This window comes from Buteo buteo, chromosome 2 (genome assembly GCF_964188355.1).
Source record: "Buteo buteo chromosome 2, bButBut1.hap1.1, whole genome shotgun sequence".
Taxonomy (NCBI): Eukaryota; Metazoa; Chordata; class Aves; order Accipitriformes; family Accipitridae; genus Buteo; species Buteo buteo.
Window position 1 is genome coordinate 33,168,707 of NC_134172.1, and position 14,054 is coordinate 33,182,760.

Below are 14,054 nucleotides of genomic sequence, written 5' to 3' on the forward strand. Positions count from 1 at the left end.
TTTGCAGTTTTCTTCTGAGCCCATTCCAGTTTGTCAATGTCCTTCTCAAAGTGTAAGTGCTAGAACTGGACAGAATATTCCAGGAATGCTCTCACTAATGACATACACAGAGGGACTATCCCTTGCTTAGACATGAAAGGATTGCATCTGACATTTTAATCATAGCATCATTCTGGTAGCTTACTTTCAAATTATTATTTAAGTCTTTTCTAGAGTACATGCTCTAGAGGATTCAGTTCCCCAATAATAAGTGTTAGGCAAATTCTTTGCCCTTTGTCCTCATGTTTGGCCATACAAAAGTATCTTGTTTTAATGGATCTATTGTAATGATCTCCAGATTAGCTCATTCACCTTTCATCATCATTAATTGTTTCTGAAATAATTTTGTCACCTCTAAGTTTTGCTATCTCACATTTTTCCAGACTTTGCTAAAGATATTGAATGGCATTGGAGAAAGAACAGAACTTCAGAGGACAACACTAGAAATATTTTTCCCTACATGACTATTTTACATCTATACTCATTTAATCAGTCTTTTGTATGATTTTTAAAGATTTTTAGTTGAAAATCTCAGCATTAATTAAGTCTTCTGCAATTTCCCTGGCATTCTGTAATTAAAAAATGATTAGTACACTGAAATAAACTACCTTAGCTTGCATCAAGGCTATTATCTGATCAACAATTGGCCTTTCAATTTTGAAAAAAAAAAAAAAAAAAGTAATCATATTTTTTCAGCATTGTTTCTAGCTACTGATGAGATAGAAAATACTTTTCATTAGCTTCAAGGTAGAAATAGATATTCCTGTCTTTTTCTAGAAAAACAGATGTCTATAAGCACATCTGCCTTTTGCACATCATGATCCACATTTTTACTGTCCTTGCTGAGTACTTGATTTAAACCATTACTAAGATCACACTTTTTCTTTATATACTTAAAGTATTGTTTCTTATTCCCCCCCGTCCTCTACAGATTTTTTCAAAGATAATTTCAGTTTCCTGTATCAATTGTCCATATTTCCCAATAACAGTTTTAAAATCACTGCTATTGCTCTTGGGTTTAGTTTTGTGAATTTTTATTGCTGCCTTCATTTTCTTCTCAATCAATAGTGTATTTTTGGATTGAAGATGTCTTTTAAGTATTGCAAAGTAGTGTGTCTTTTGACACCAAATTTATCAAATCTGAATTATATTTCATATTTTCATGTTTAAATGTTTCCTGCCACATGATTTTGCTCACAGTTTTTCTCAGCCTTGGGAAACCACTTTTCTGAAAGGCGAAATATATACATTACTAGTAAAGTATTGCCAAGGCAGATATTGGCAAACTACACAGATATTTCTGATGGGAAAAAAATAACAATCATCTCGCTCTTCCCTTCCCCCAAATACACATCAAAATAAGGCTAACTGTAGAAATATTCTGGGTTGTTGGGGTTTTTTTTACTCATGAAATTCAATTAATAATGTTTTGTTTTGTTTTCAAATAAACATTTAGCAGTTTAATTCATTGCTTGCCCTTATTTGTCCTAAGGAAAGATATATAGTAATTTAGAAGTTAATCTTAAATGCAAGATCATTTAGCCTGCTCTGACTCATGTCCTCTGTGATCTGGAAAAAGTCTCTTAGTCTCTCTGTACCTCAATTTCCCATCAGGAAAATGGAAATAACAGTTTTCTAATATAGATAGATGTTATGTACATATGCAAAAAATTATGCGATGACCAGGAAAGTATGCTGAGAGAAGTATATAAGTATCTCTGATTAAAAAACAAAACCACCAGATGCAACTGCATCTAGTGCAGTTTGTTATTTTGTTATTTGCATTTTGGAAAGTACAATTTGGAAAGGACAGTTGTGTCTCTGTTCTACTTCAGAAGTTCAGAACTTGTTATTTTCAAAATTAAATATTGCATACACACGCGTAAAGCCAACAGTACTAAGGATTTTTTAATTTCCTTTCCTTCTGTATGAAGATCTTAAAACATTATGAAAAACTGGTTTAATATATTTGACAGGCTTTTTAAAGGTTGTATTAGTAGCACTGTAATTCATTTACACATCTGTGGATTCTTTGACTTTTTAGTGAGTGTCCCAAAAAGGAATCTTAGAGTTTGTTGTCTGGATCTTTAACTGAAACATGTGTGAAAGAGTCCATATAGATAGACACATGACAACCTTCCTTAATAGGCTGAAGAGCATAACTTATTCCTTCCAAAATCAACAGTGAACTAGGATTAGATTCTCCCAGAATTAATGGCCCAGAAATAATTTATGTGCTTTGAAAAAAATGACCTACTCACTTGGGGCCAAACCCATACTGTCTTTTGGAGATTCACCAGTGGAACTGAGAGACAATAGAGAGACATGATCTTTCCAGAATCGCAGAGAAATGGTGAATGTAAATGTGAAATACTGGCTGCCATGAGCCTTCAAATTCTCAATTTTGTAGCTGACCTGACAAGCAAATTTGTCTTTACATGTTTAGTTAAAGCATACATAGGACAAAGACTAACTGTTTTACCCAGGCCACCAAAGACGCTTCCTCTACTGTTGCTTCAGAAGTGACTTGCTCAGTTTTAGCTCTTAAGTCATGATCTCTAATTTTTTTTTCTTTAGAAAGAGAGAACATTTATGGAGACATCTGACACACAAGCATTTCAGTTTTGAAAGGAAAGATTTTGTCTTATTTCCTACCAATTACCACGTATTTCAACTCAGATCAGAGTACATAACATGTACCTCTAAAGTACACAAAGTTCAAACGCCAAACCCAAACGTCTTAGACCTTAGCATCTGATCCAGATTTTGAATCCTGAAGTGCTAGCACTTCCATTCCAGCTTGAGGTTCTGTGCAATAAAGAACTGAGAACTTCAATGTTCGCAGGTGGTTTTACGTGTGTGCGTGTGTGTACACCTAACCAATATTCACAGATTTAAATAAAAATGAGCTTATAGAATCAGGAACTTGGTTACAAATATCTACATGTATGAATTTGCCTGTTTGGCTGAAAATACCTTATTAATTCTAGTTCACTAAAACATAACCCAGCTGTAACTTGACCTATTTTGAGTAGCTATACTTAAACCTGTGTTATGTTTTCAGTATTAAAGACCGATAACTTGATAGCTCCCCAGGGTTTGTTGGTTACTGTTTAAGTACAGAGTTGACATTACATGCTATTTTTCTGAAAATCCCAGCAGTAATATTACAGATGAGATACTGGTATTTGGAGATATATTCAATGATTAAGTTAGAGTGTGGATATCTTCAAACATACAGCATCATTCACTAACGTGCAATTTTATTCATTTTCAGGTCCCTTTAATCTTATGAAAATGGAACTGTGAAACCTAACAAAACCAGCAGTTCAGAAGTACTATTTGGGCCAAGACAAAACCAGCCTGGATTCTGTCATCCTTACTCACGGTGAATGGTAGGTTACTCTGTAAATAGTCCTCATTATTTCAATATGAATAAAGGTCACCCAATTTGGTGCTTAGGGATTACATAACAATTTTTCATCTACATTTTTCAACATTTTTAGAAAGCATGCATAGCTCATTCATTCTTGTATCACAGTTGGGAAGCTGGTGTAAAGTTAGATCAAATGAGTTATCCTATATTGTTCAACAAGACAAAGGGAGCCAAGAACAGAACCTCATTTATTTTTTTGAACAGATTTCAATAGAACAGGGTAGCATACTATTAGCATTTCTTTCTGCTGCTTTGCCATTTCCAAAAAGCTACATTTCAAAGAAGACAGAGGCCTGCTGTATCTGTTTTTATTACTGTCATTTCTCAGCCCATCAATGGATGCAAGCAACAATGCTGTCTGATCACAATGGACTCTTATTCCAAATGCAGAAGAAAAAATTACCATAGGTAGCAAATCTATGAATCTGAATGATTTAAGGCTTTCATGCAGATTAATGGAGGGTTTTATTCTATTTCCCAGAATTTATGTGTTTGTTTTCTCATAATAAAGGAAGTTTCTAGCTTCTGGTTGTGAAGATAGCCTTGACAATGTAAACCAACATACTTTCATCTTGTTGAGTCCTCATCCTTAGCAGCTAAAACAATAGCATCAAGCAGAGTTAACTTCCCCCATTCATCTTACAGGAGTGTCAGCCTTGAAGCATAAACATGCACACTTAAGTACGAATACTGTTAACTAATTCACTGCTTATTATCAGATTAGAAATAACTAGTCAGCACAATTCGACGGTGACTGTATGTTTGTGATGTTCTTGACATGCTGTCACTTGAAAATGTTGAATACACTATTGATATGAAAATAGAGAGAAATCTACTAAGTTTAAGATATATTTTTCTAAAATAAGTATCTGTGTACTGTTGCACACTTAAGTCTTTGGAATGTTTTTTAAACACCTCCTCCTTCTGCATATCTAAAAAATCTCCAAAACAGTGACTCTAAAGATTTCTCACCTACTCCCCACTTCTAATTTTGGTGCTCTGTGACCAGTTGCTGCCTGACAGCCAGCTTCCTCTGCCCTGACAGGGACTTCACTTCATACTTATGTTCAACTTCTTTGAGAGAATGTTAAGGAAGAAGCATTCAAAATTGGCCCAAAAGCACATGGATACTCATTTACTCTGAACTGATTGCAACAACCAAGGAGAAATTATAAAAAACACACTAACACCATCCTTACAGTATTGCAAGGATGAGGGAGAAGACAATGGGACCACACAAAACCTGCCCTCTCTTCTTAAACATCCCAGGCAAAAATTAATAATGTCCAGTTAGTATACATCACATTTTAACTCTAGAAAGAAAAACACTTTACTGATGGCTTCTGCAATGCTTACTGCATTCATTTTACAGCTGAAGAAACTGAGGCATTAGGGTGAAAAGTTCATTCAGCAGGAGAGCAACAGCAAAGACAGGAAAGGGTGCAAAGTCCCAAGACAGCTCTCAGTTTATTAAATCACTCTGCCTCTGGTCAGGTGGCATCTTAAGCACACATTGCAAACGCTGTTAAGAGCTGCTGAAAAAGCCTATCTGCCCTCTGGCCCCCTTACGTTGAATGTCTGAATTATAACATGAACGCAGAGCCACAGCATCAAACACAGAGGCCAAATCCTACCTTTGCTACAAGAACATAAGCAACGCTGCTATCCACGCTTCACCATGCTGCCAGCCTGCCGGAGGACAAGACTGGAGGAGGAAACCAGCCTCTGTGACAAAAACACTTCATAAAGTCCCCCAAAAATGCAAATGGACCATAACAGGAACAAAATACGTATCACTGATTCATCTCACTGTATTGTTCAGTGTACTTTGGTTTGGACCAGGAGTAGATTAATCTAATTAATACACACAGTCAGTACCTGATTCCTGGACGTCTATGTATGTTACTGACTAGGGATTTTCCTTTTTTTCTTACCTGCATTCATTTGCTGGACATAAGTTTATTGGCAGCTTTTCTCAAACCTTTTTCCTTCCTACATCTTCCTGCTTCTGCCTCTTTCTTGAAGCCTCTTTCGGATAAATTTTTTTACACTGAAAATGCAGTTAAACACCTAGTAACTTTAAAAAGGATGCTAAAGTATGAGGAAATGGGATGTATTCTTTACATAATGACAGTGAAAACACTCAGAATGAGCGTTTTTCAGATAAAAATGTATTTTCTTTTCTGACATAGTTCTGAGAGAACACCTATGTTGTTCTGTTTATTGAGCAATACTTGACATGCGCTCACTGAGCAGCCATCATGATAGCACTTAATTAAGTCCATGTAGCTTTAAATGATGGGAGGCCTTTAAAAAAAATAAAATTCAAAAACTGTATTGACTTTCCCTGGAAAGTGTTTAGCTATCGCACAAGGATTCTTTCTAACTATTTTTATTTAGAATGCAGTTTTCACGTTCAAAGCAGTTAACAAAGATTCCGCTAAGTATCACATGAGTTGCACAATTATTTTGTTAATGCATTTATATTTAGGTACCTAGAGGAGCGTGGAGAAGCGGCAGTTTGAATGAAAAGCATGAACGAAGGCAGGAGAAGAAGATACCAGACTGGCAGCGATCCCAAGCGGCTCACACGCTGATGTTCAGGACAGCACATGTGGGTGCCACATGAGCAGGTGAAACTGTGATTCTACATGTGTGGAAGGGAGGATAATAATTAAACAATCAGATGTGCTAAGTGTATCATGCTGGGACATCGCTACATTTCAGATGGGTTGTGAGGTTTGAAACCGAAGGCGAGAACTCGGGAAGTGGCCGAGTTACAGCTGTATCCGTCAGGTTTTCTGCGTGGTCCCCGGAGCACCACAGTGCCAGTCTTGTCCTGACACGCTCCCCGGTGGCGTGCCAGACACTTCACGGCCTTAGGTGAGTGTTCCACATATTTCAGCTGCTAAAACTGTGAGATTTTCACTCTGGGTATGCTCCAAGGATCCTCTCCCTGCATGCCTGTGCATACTGCAGCCCTCCCTAGCTACCCTCTGCAGAATTCCCCGCCGCTGCCTGCTCCTGGGGACCGCGACTTTCCCCTTGCAGCGGGGCGAGCCTGGCGGGGCTGGGGACCGTGGGCTGTGGGTCGGGGACCATGGGCTGCGGGTCGTGGGTCGTGGGCCAGGGACAGGGCTGAGCTCTGGCCTCTGCCGACGGCGCGGCAGCCCGGAGCACTGCGCTGGCACAGCCCCGTGGCAGTGGCGGTGGAGGGGCGCAGGGAGCCCGGGCAAGGCGTCGTTTCATTCTGGTTTTAATTGTAGCTACTGCAGTAGCTCCAAGTGGTAATGCAGAGGACATATAAAGCTTGAGGTGTTAAAATCTGCCCTCTCAGGGCTTTACAAGCCATCGAAAGCTTTCATTGCACTTTAGTATGGCCTTCTGCATCCTGAGTTGTCCTTCCCTCTCCATTTTGGCTGACCATCTTTGCCTGGACGTTTTTTCAACTATAATGTGATAGTTAAATTATTAGTGGTGGTGGTGGTGGTGGTTTTTTTTAATTGTTGTTGTTGTTGTTGTTATTATTATTATTATTATTATTTCTTTTGAGGTAGAGGCTGTACTATCTGGAGAACATGGATCTAATCTTTGCACTGTAACTGAACTATTAACCTGAACTGCATGGAAACGCTACACCAAATAGCCATACATTTGTTCAGCTGGTTCTGGCCCTTTTTAAAGCAAGCCCGGGGTAGTTTCTCAAGAAGAGAGACAGCAGGGGGTCACAGAGGGCACCCACCCCTCCGCTCCCAGGCCCTGACCTGAGGAGCGCCGTGGGGCCCTCTTGTTTCTCCTGTCCAACACACACACAAAGCTGCTGGAGGGACCTGTACGGCTGCACGGTCGTGTCAATGTGCATCTGTCTCTTTCCTTACAGTCTTCCCACGCGTGGAAGTTTGAAGGGAAAACAAACAAACCCACCCTCCTGTGGACTGGCAGTCCACTGTGCAGCCTCTGGGACCGCTCCTCCTTCCACTGCTGTCACTGGCTTCCATAAGTTGTTTCTCTTGAGCATCTGCTTCCCTTTTGCCAGCAGGCCTGAGGCATCTGTATTTTAAATTATAAGCTCTTCCGGGTGAGGACGATGCCTATCTCCACACTTGCACAGTGTTTAGCACAACAGCCCTCATCTCTTGCGTCACTTCCAAGACCGGCAGTCATACAGTACTAGCAGTAAATGCACACCAGTGAATATTTTACTCCACTGTCTCCAGCTGAATACGAAGCAACTCAGAACTTTGCCTCTCATGATAGAAATCTTGCACAGCGCAAGCCCAAGCTATTTCACAGACCACCTGCCTCTTCTTAACCATGTGTAGAATTGACTATTAGGAATCCCAATGTGGTTTATATGTTATTAATAAAGTTAACATTTCTATTAAATACTACTCCCTTTTGGGATTCTCACCCAACCTTGAGCATAATAATCAAGAAGAAAACTTTCTGTCACATTATTAAATGTTCAGTTGCAACAGTATAGAAGACTCTAGTAGCATAATGCCATGTTGGCATCTTTCCAGTATGGGAAATTTTTTCCATAGATCTTTTTTTCCAAGTCATTTTATTGCAAAACAGTTGCTTTCTGTAATATCACAGATTTATCCAGAGTTTACAATGCAATCATTGCTCCTTGCTATTGGAAAAGATTTATTTAGCCAGTTTTGGCCTTCATTCCAAAAGGCTGAATGCCAAATCATTACAGTGTATCTGGTGTTCTGTTGTCAGAAAATATGATCTAGCATTAAGATACTATTCAGAGACTCTAAAAGCCAGAGAAAATAATTGTGGTAAATCAAAACCTCATAAATACTTTATAAAGTTGTTTTTAATGTCTGTCCTCATGTGTGACAAAAAAAGTACCAGTTTACATGCAATGAGAATACATGAGTTTGGAGGCTTCATTTCCTATATCGTCTAAGTTTTAAAACAATATTAAAGTCTATCCCATATAGATGCAAAAGTCAGGCAGTAGTTGTCGCATTATATTTTCTGGTACTACTGCATTTTAATAAGCCAAAAGGCAGCAAACTGCTTTTCTAGACTTAACTCCAAATGACGGGTTTTGTTTTGGTTTGGTTTTTTTTTTTAAAAAAAAAGACACCGAGAGGCTAAGAAACATATATATGACTCTGAAGCAGAGGCCACAACTGTGCAAGCACATACACACAGGCAATGCTCAATGTGGTTAAAGAAAAGCACATGCCAAAGACTTAGGAGCAGCTGGCCCCGAATTTTGGCCTCAACACACCATGTGAAATTGAACATATGTGTGGACTAGGTTTGACTCCCTTCAGATGCTTCTGAAACACAATATCTCACTGGGTAAGAAAGCTGTTCTGTCTTCCAAACTACCTATGCCAATAACTTTTTATTTCTCCACCAAAAAATGCAGAACAATTTTCCTGTGTAGCACATCAGTGTGACAGATAACAGTGATTGCCAGAAGCTTGGAGATGGCAGTATATCTGGGATGGATAATAAACTGAGTCTGTCTCAAGGCATGGGAAGCATGGGGGAGCAACAGGCAGAATAATAAACTCAAGCGAAGATCATGTCCAGATCTTACTCTGTAAATATTCCTCTTATTTTTGGAGCACCAGAAATCTATCAATAATTTACCTTTTAAGGTTGTAAAATTACATAACCTGTGGGCCAGGGAATCTGCTACCTCTCATCATCTTGCATACAAATTCAGAAGCAGCTAACCAATGCAATATGGAGAGGTGCTTTTTGCAAAGAGGAAACCACAGAGGCCAGGAGGGAACAGTGGGTTGAGAAAAGGGGCTTAGCTTGGAGGTAGCACTCAGCCTGATCTGACTCAGTTGCCTCTGAGCTGCTTAAACCGTGGCCATATTCCAAAGAAGGACAGAACTTATTTAATCACTGTTATGCATCACTGGTGGAAGAAACTGAAGGTAGTGAAATCCTGCCAAGCTCTGATGTTCATGGTAATCTATAGAATAATAGCAGTTTTGCCAGCTGGGGTTTTTTTTGCTAGTGGGGAAGGAGACTGATCTATGTGTGCTGAGGTGACCAGTAATTTTATGGGCCTGGCTCAAAGGAAACGGATTTTCATAAAAGAGGTGTTGAGCACTTTCTGAATATTAGGCAACTTTAACAATGTTTCGTGTTGAACACTCAGAACCTGACAATATTCAGAGTTTTTCATCAACTTTGAAAATTCTGACTGTCATACGGACCTGTTTCTGGTAAGAGTACAGAGGGCATCTCACCAAGAAACCCAAACAGAGGAAGAGGTAATCTGAGAAGCACCATATACAGTGTGTCTACTTATACCCTCCCATCAGAGCTTTTATTCCATCCTAATTCCTATTACATCAATGTGCTTTATGGAAGTCAGCCCCTCTGCTGACTCTGCGATGACAGTTTCATTTTTAAAAATCCCCCAGAGGCAGTAAACCTTAACAAATCTGGAATCAAAACCCAAAATTCTAGAAGAGCTTGGTTTTGAGCTGGATATTCCAGTTTAGCAGACTGCAAGTGTAATTAAAGTGGATTACTCCCAATTTACTAGAATTATGGAATAAGAATCCTTCATTTGGACATTGTCTTCAACAGTCCTTAAATGCCCTCATAGTTTGATGATAAGGCTGAAGTACAAAAGGAAACTCAAAAGCAGTGAAAAAGGGAAAACATGCAACACAGAAGAAATAAAGTTTACTCCGGTTATTCAGCTTCTAAGAAATACAAATAAAGCTTTGTACCAAGCACAGTTATTTTTTACTGAAACATCCTAATCAACATATTACTTACATGCACTTAAATACATCCTTACAGTGAAAGCACACTGAAGTTTCATAGCAAAGCAATCAAAATACACAACTAATATTGCTGCCTGAGCAATGTTAATTCAGTCCCCTTAAATACATACATGACAATTACTGTCTTGCACTTGGTGTTCCCATGATGTATTTTCTTAGGGTCTTTGTTTCATTGGGGATATTCTTAGCAAGCATGTAGTGAATATTCCATTTTATCTATGTAATTCAAGGCGTGACTTCACATCACGTTTTGGTACACAGGTCAGTCTTACTCTGAAAAAAGAATCTATGTTGATTCTTTCAGATTCAAAATTGCATTAATTTGTATAGTGTGTCAATCAGCTACAAATTATGCTAATATCCCTATAAGTTCAGGGGAAATCACTATCCACATTCTTATTCAGAAGTAACAGAAATACAGGCGCAGCTAGAGCTGGCAAACCAGTTTCACATATGTAGGAATGATTTTTTTAAAGTAATCTATCAATCATGGCAAGTATTCTATAGCTTTTAAAATCACAATTCCCCATTCAGTTTAGCTACAGTTGTGAGTGTTGGGTGGCTCTGCAACTTGGCCCTCCATAGCCTCTGCCATCAGACACCCAGAAAGCAAATAGCACGCAGTTTCTGACTGCCTCTGAGAAGCCAGCTGTAATGGAGTAACCTGGCACCACCTCCCAGGAAGCAGAGGTAGGAAGAGAACCCAGGGCACCAAGGAGCAGCTATACAAGCAAGATGGTCTTTCTACCTTCTGCAGTTCCTGACTCATTCAGCACATCTCCCAAACTCTGCAACAAACAAGAATGACTCCTGTTGCTACAAAATCCCGATTCACCCCTTAATATGTTCACCCTGTACGCAGAAATTTTCTCCTTATACAATAGTAGATAATCATGTAAGCAAAGCCTTTTATAATTGAAGAAGCCAAAAGAATTCAGGTTATCTCCTTGTGTTCCATAGAAAATTCTGCAGTTAAGAAATGTTGAACATGCCCCACAAATGTATAAAAAAAAGAAAGCTCCCTGAAGCTGATCTGCTTGTTTTGATTTCAACTTTTAAAATTGTTTGTAGTTTTTAATATTGTATATAATTCAAAATAAGAAACAAGATGACAGGAAATGTCAAAGCATTTCATTCTGAAAATGGGGAAGCAAAACCATGCAGCAGCATCAAACCACCTTTTCCTCCCCTGCCACCAAAGGAAATCTTTGAAATCAGCAGATATCACTATAAATTATCTGCAGCCTCAGTTCTGATACAACCAAAATTTTGAAAAGTTCAGAACCACAAAAATATTATTTTATGCTTCTTGGGTATATGTTATTTTCTCTTAAAAATGTAAACCAGAAAATCAGAAAAAAATCTGTTGGTATCATACTATCAACCTCGTGATTAACAACAGGGTTGGGACACTGAGATCTTTTGCAGAGTTCAGCACTGGGAGTTAATGGAGGAGATAACAGCGACAGGAGGATTTGTGTTAGGGTTTTGTTTGCTATCAGAGAAGAAATGGTGACACCCAGGAACTCAAGACTCATTCAAGACCCCGGAAGAAAGCGTTCTCTCACCCACCACCCCCCAGCTTCCTTTCCCTTAAGGCTTCATTCCTTCATCTTGCTGCTTTGTCATGCTGCTCCGTTCCTTCATCTGAGTCTTCTCCCTGACTCTGAGGTACCTCTAGCATCCTACATAGTTGTAGTGGGAGTCTTATGTGTGAGCACAATGGCTGTGACCACTGTTCTTGACCGTGAGCAGAAATCCAGTATTATTCCTAAACACACCCTACTCTGTTGTCTCCACCAAAAGCAGACCTTGTGTCAAGTATAGCTCAGTATTTACACTGACACATTTTCAGAGGGCATATAGTGAAAATGCAGAGCTTAATTTATTCAAGTTCAGTGTTGTTAATAGTGTTTACACTAAGAATATTCTCAATATCCCTCTCACAATAGCTACTAAAACTGAAACATTAGCAAAATAAATGAGATTTCCCATTTTACTTTCCAGGAACCCAGGTTAGTTTTGAACAATGTGAATTTTTGGCACCTAAAGATGATACCATCCTACAGGTAAAGGTCCAAGCAGCAAAGTTTCATAACACCTGTATAAAGGTCAAAATATATTTTCATAGCCTCTAAGTTTTAGAAACTATGAGCAAAATTCATTAAGTATTCTCCTTTTCCTCCTCTTTCATCTCCCCCAGTGTCCTGGTTTCAGCTGTGAGAGAGTTAATTGTCTTCCTAGTAGCCGGTACAGTGCTATGTTTTTGAGTTAGGTATGAGAAGAATGTTGATAACACTGATGTTTTCAGTTGTTGCTAAGTAATGTTTAGTCTAAAGTAAAGGATTTTTCAGCTTCTGATGCCCAGCCAACAAGAACGCTAGAGGGGCACAAGAAGTTGGGAGGGGACACAGTCAGGGCAGCTGACCCAAAGTGGCCAAAGAGGTATTCCATACTGTGTGATGTCATGTCTAGTATAGAAACTGGAGGAGTGGGGGTGAGGGGATTGCCACTCTGGGACTAACGGGGCGTCAATAGACGGGTGGTGAGCAATTGCATTGTGCATCACTTGTATATTCCAACCCTTTTATTATAACTATTGTCATTTTATTAGTGTTATCATTATCATTATTATTTTCTTCTTTTCTGTTCTATTAAACTGTTCTTATCCCAACCCATGAGTTTTTACTTCTTTTCCTGATTGTCTCCCCCATCTCACAGGGTAGGGGGGAAGTGAGTGAGCGGCTGCATGGTGCTTAGTTGCTGGCTGGGGTTAAACCATGACACCCGGTCAATGAGAAATCCTAGGATTAGTAGAGACTTTCACATTACTAGAGTCTACAGTTATTCCATGCTTGGTCGTGTTTTCTTGCTGGTGGCTTCAGAACATGTAATTTCCTTGTGACTTTCCCTTAAAATACTCCTTGACCTGAGAACTATTTTGTGTTTATGAGGAATTAAGATCAAGTTCAATGAACCCACTGTAGACTGAATATTTGCAACTGTATGTGAAGTTTTACTCCAGTGTACAATCTCTGACACAGCACACTGACAGCAACTGGGCTCCAAAAGTAAAAGGCAAATCTATCTTTCACATCCTCTGTGAAAAACATCCATTATTTATAGACATGAATACAGTGGCCAACTGTCAATGTCAAAGATATTTTTTCTAAAGCTGTGAAAGCTTCTAGGTTTTGAAAGTCAGTTTCCATGCTAAAACTCTAGGTGCTAAACCTTACAAAACAGTTATATTCTTGTCAATCTGCATATAAAATTCACAGTTACATCATTCAGATTTTAGCTGTGAGGAAGCCTATATTTGCCCGCAAGGTTATCTGCCGTTTCTTAAACCACAGTCCTGTCTAGGACAAAAGAGAATAGTCAACAAACACACTGTGCAAAAGTAGCTTTATTTTCTGCCCTGAACTTGTATAATGAGAAGTTTCATGTGGGCAGAATAGTATCAGGACTGGTTACACTTTGTTTCTACTTTAACTGCTTTTCATCTGATTTTCAGGTTTAAACCACTCTTTCATGACAAATGTCTGTTTTCAGTGAGTAATTTCATTTTCTATAAAGAATATTAGACTAAATGGGGAAAAAACCAACCTTCCCCTAAACAAGAATTGCCTTGATGCATTATAATAGTAAATTAACACTTTGGGAGGCATCTACTAAGACAACGCACAGTAAATAGTGCTTCACTTGCCACAGTGTACCTGGCCCAAGGCCCAAGGCTTTCAGGCAGCACCATTTAATGCCTGCACCCTTCCCTGCTCCACCAAAGAGGTACA

General features: G+C 39.0%; 1 long non-coding RNA gene across 5 annotated transcripts in view; it reads left to right on the plus strand.

The window, feature by feature from the left end:
* LOC142041374 (uncharacterized) overlaps positions 1 to 12,928 on the plus strand; it is a 37,868-nt gene extending 24,940 nt beyond the window's left edge. For 3 of the 5 annotated variants that reach the window (XR_012653438.1, XR_012653437.1, XR_012653440.1), the window contains 3 exons: positions 3,317 to 3,434; positions 5,967 to 6,108; positions 6,203 to 12,928. This is a non-coding gene — a long non-coding RNA (uncharacterized LOC142041374). The remainder of the gene's footprint in view (positions 1 to 3,316; positions 3,435 to 5,966; positions 6,109 to 6,202) is intronic. The other 2 variants (XR_012653449.1, XR_012653439.1) reach the window with 2 other exon arrangements.
* Positions 12,929 to 14,054: the final 1,126 nt, after the last annotated feature.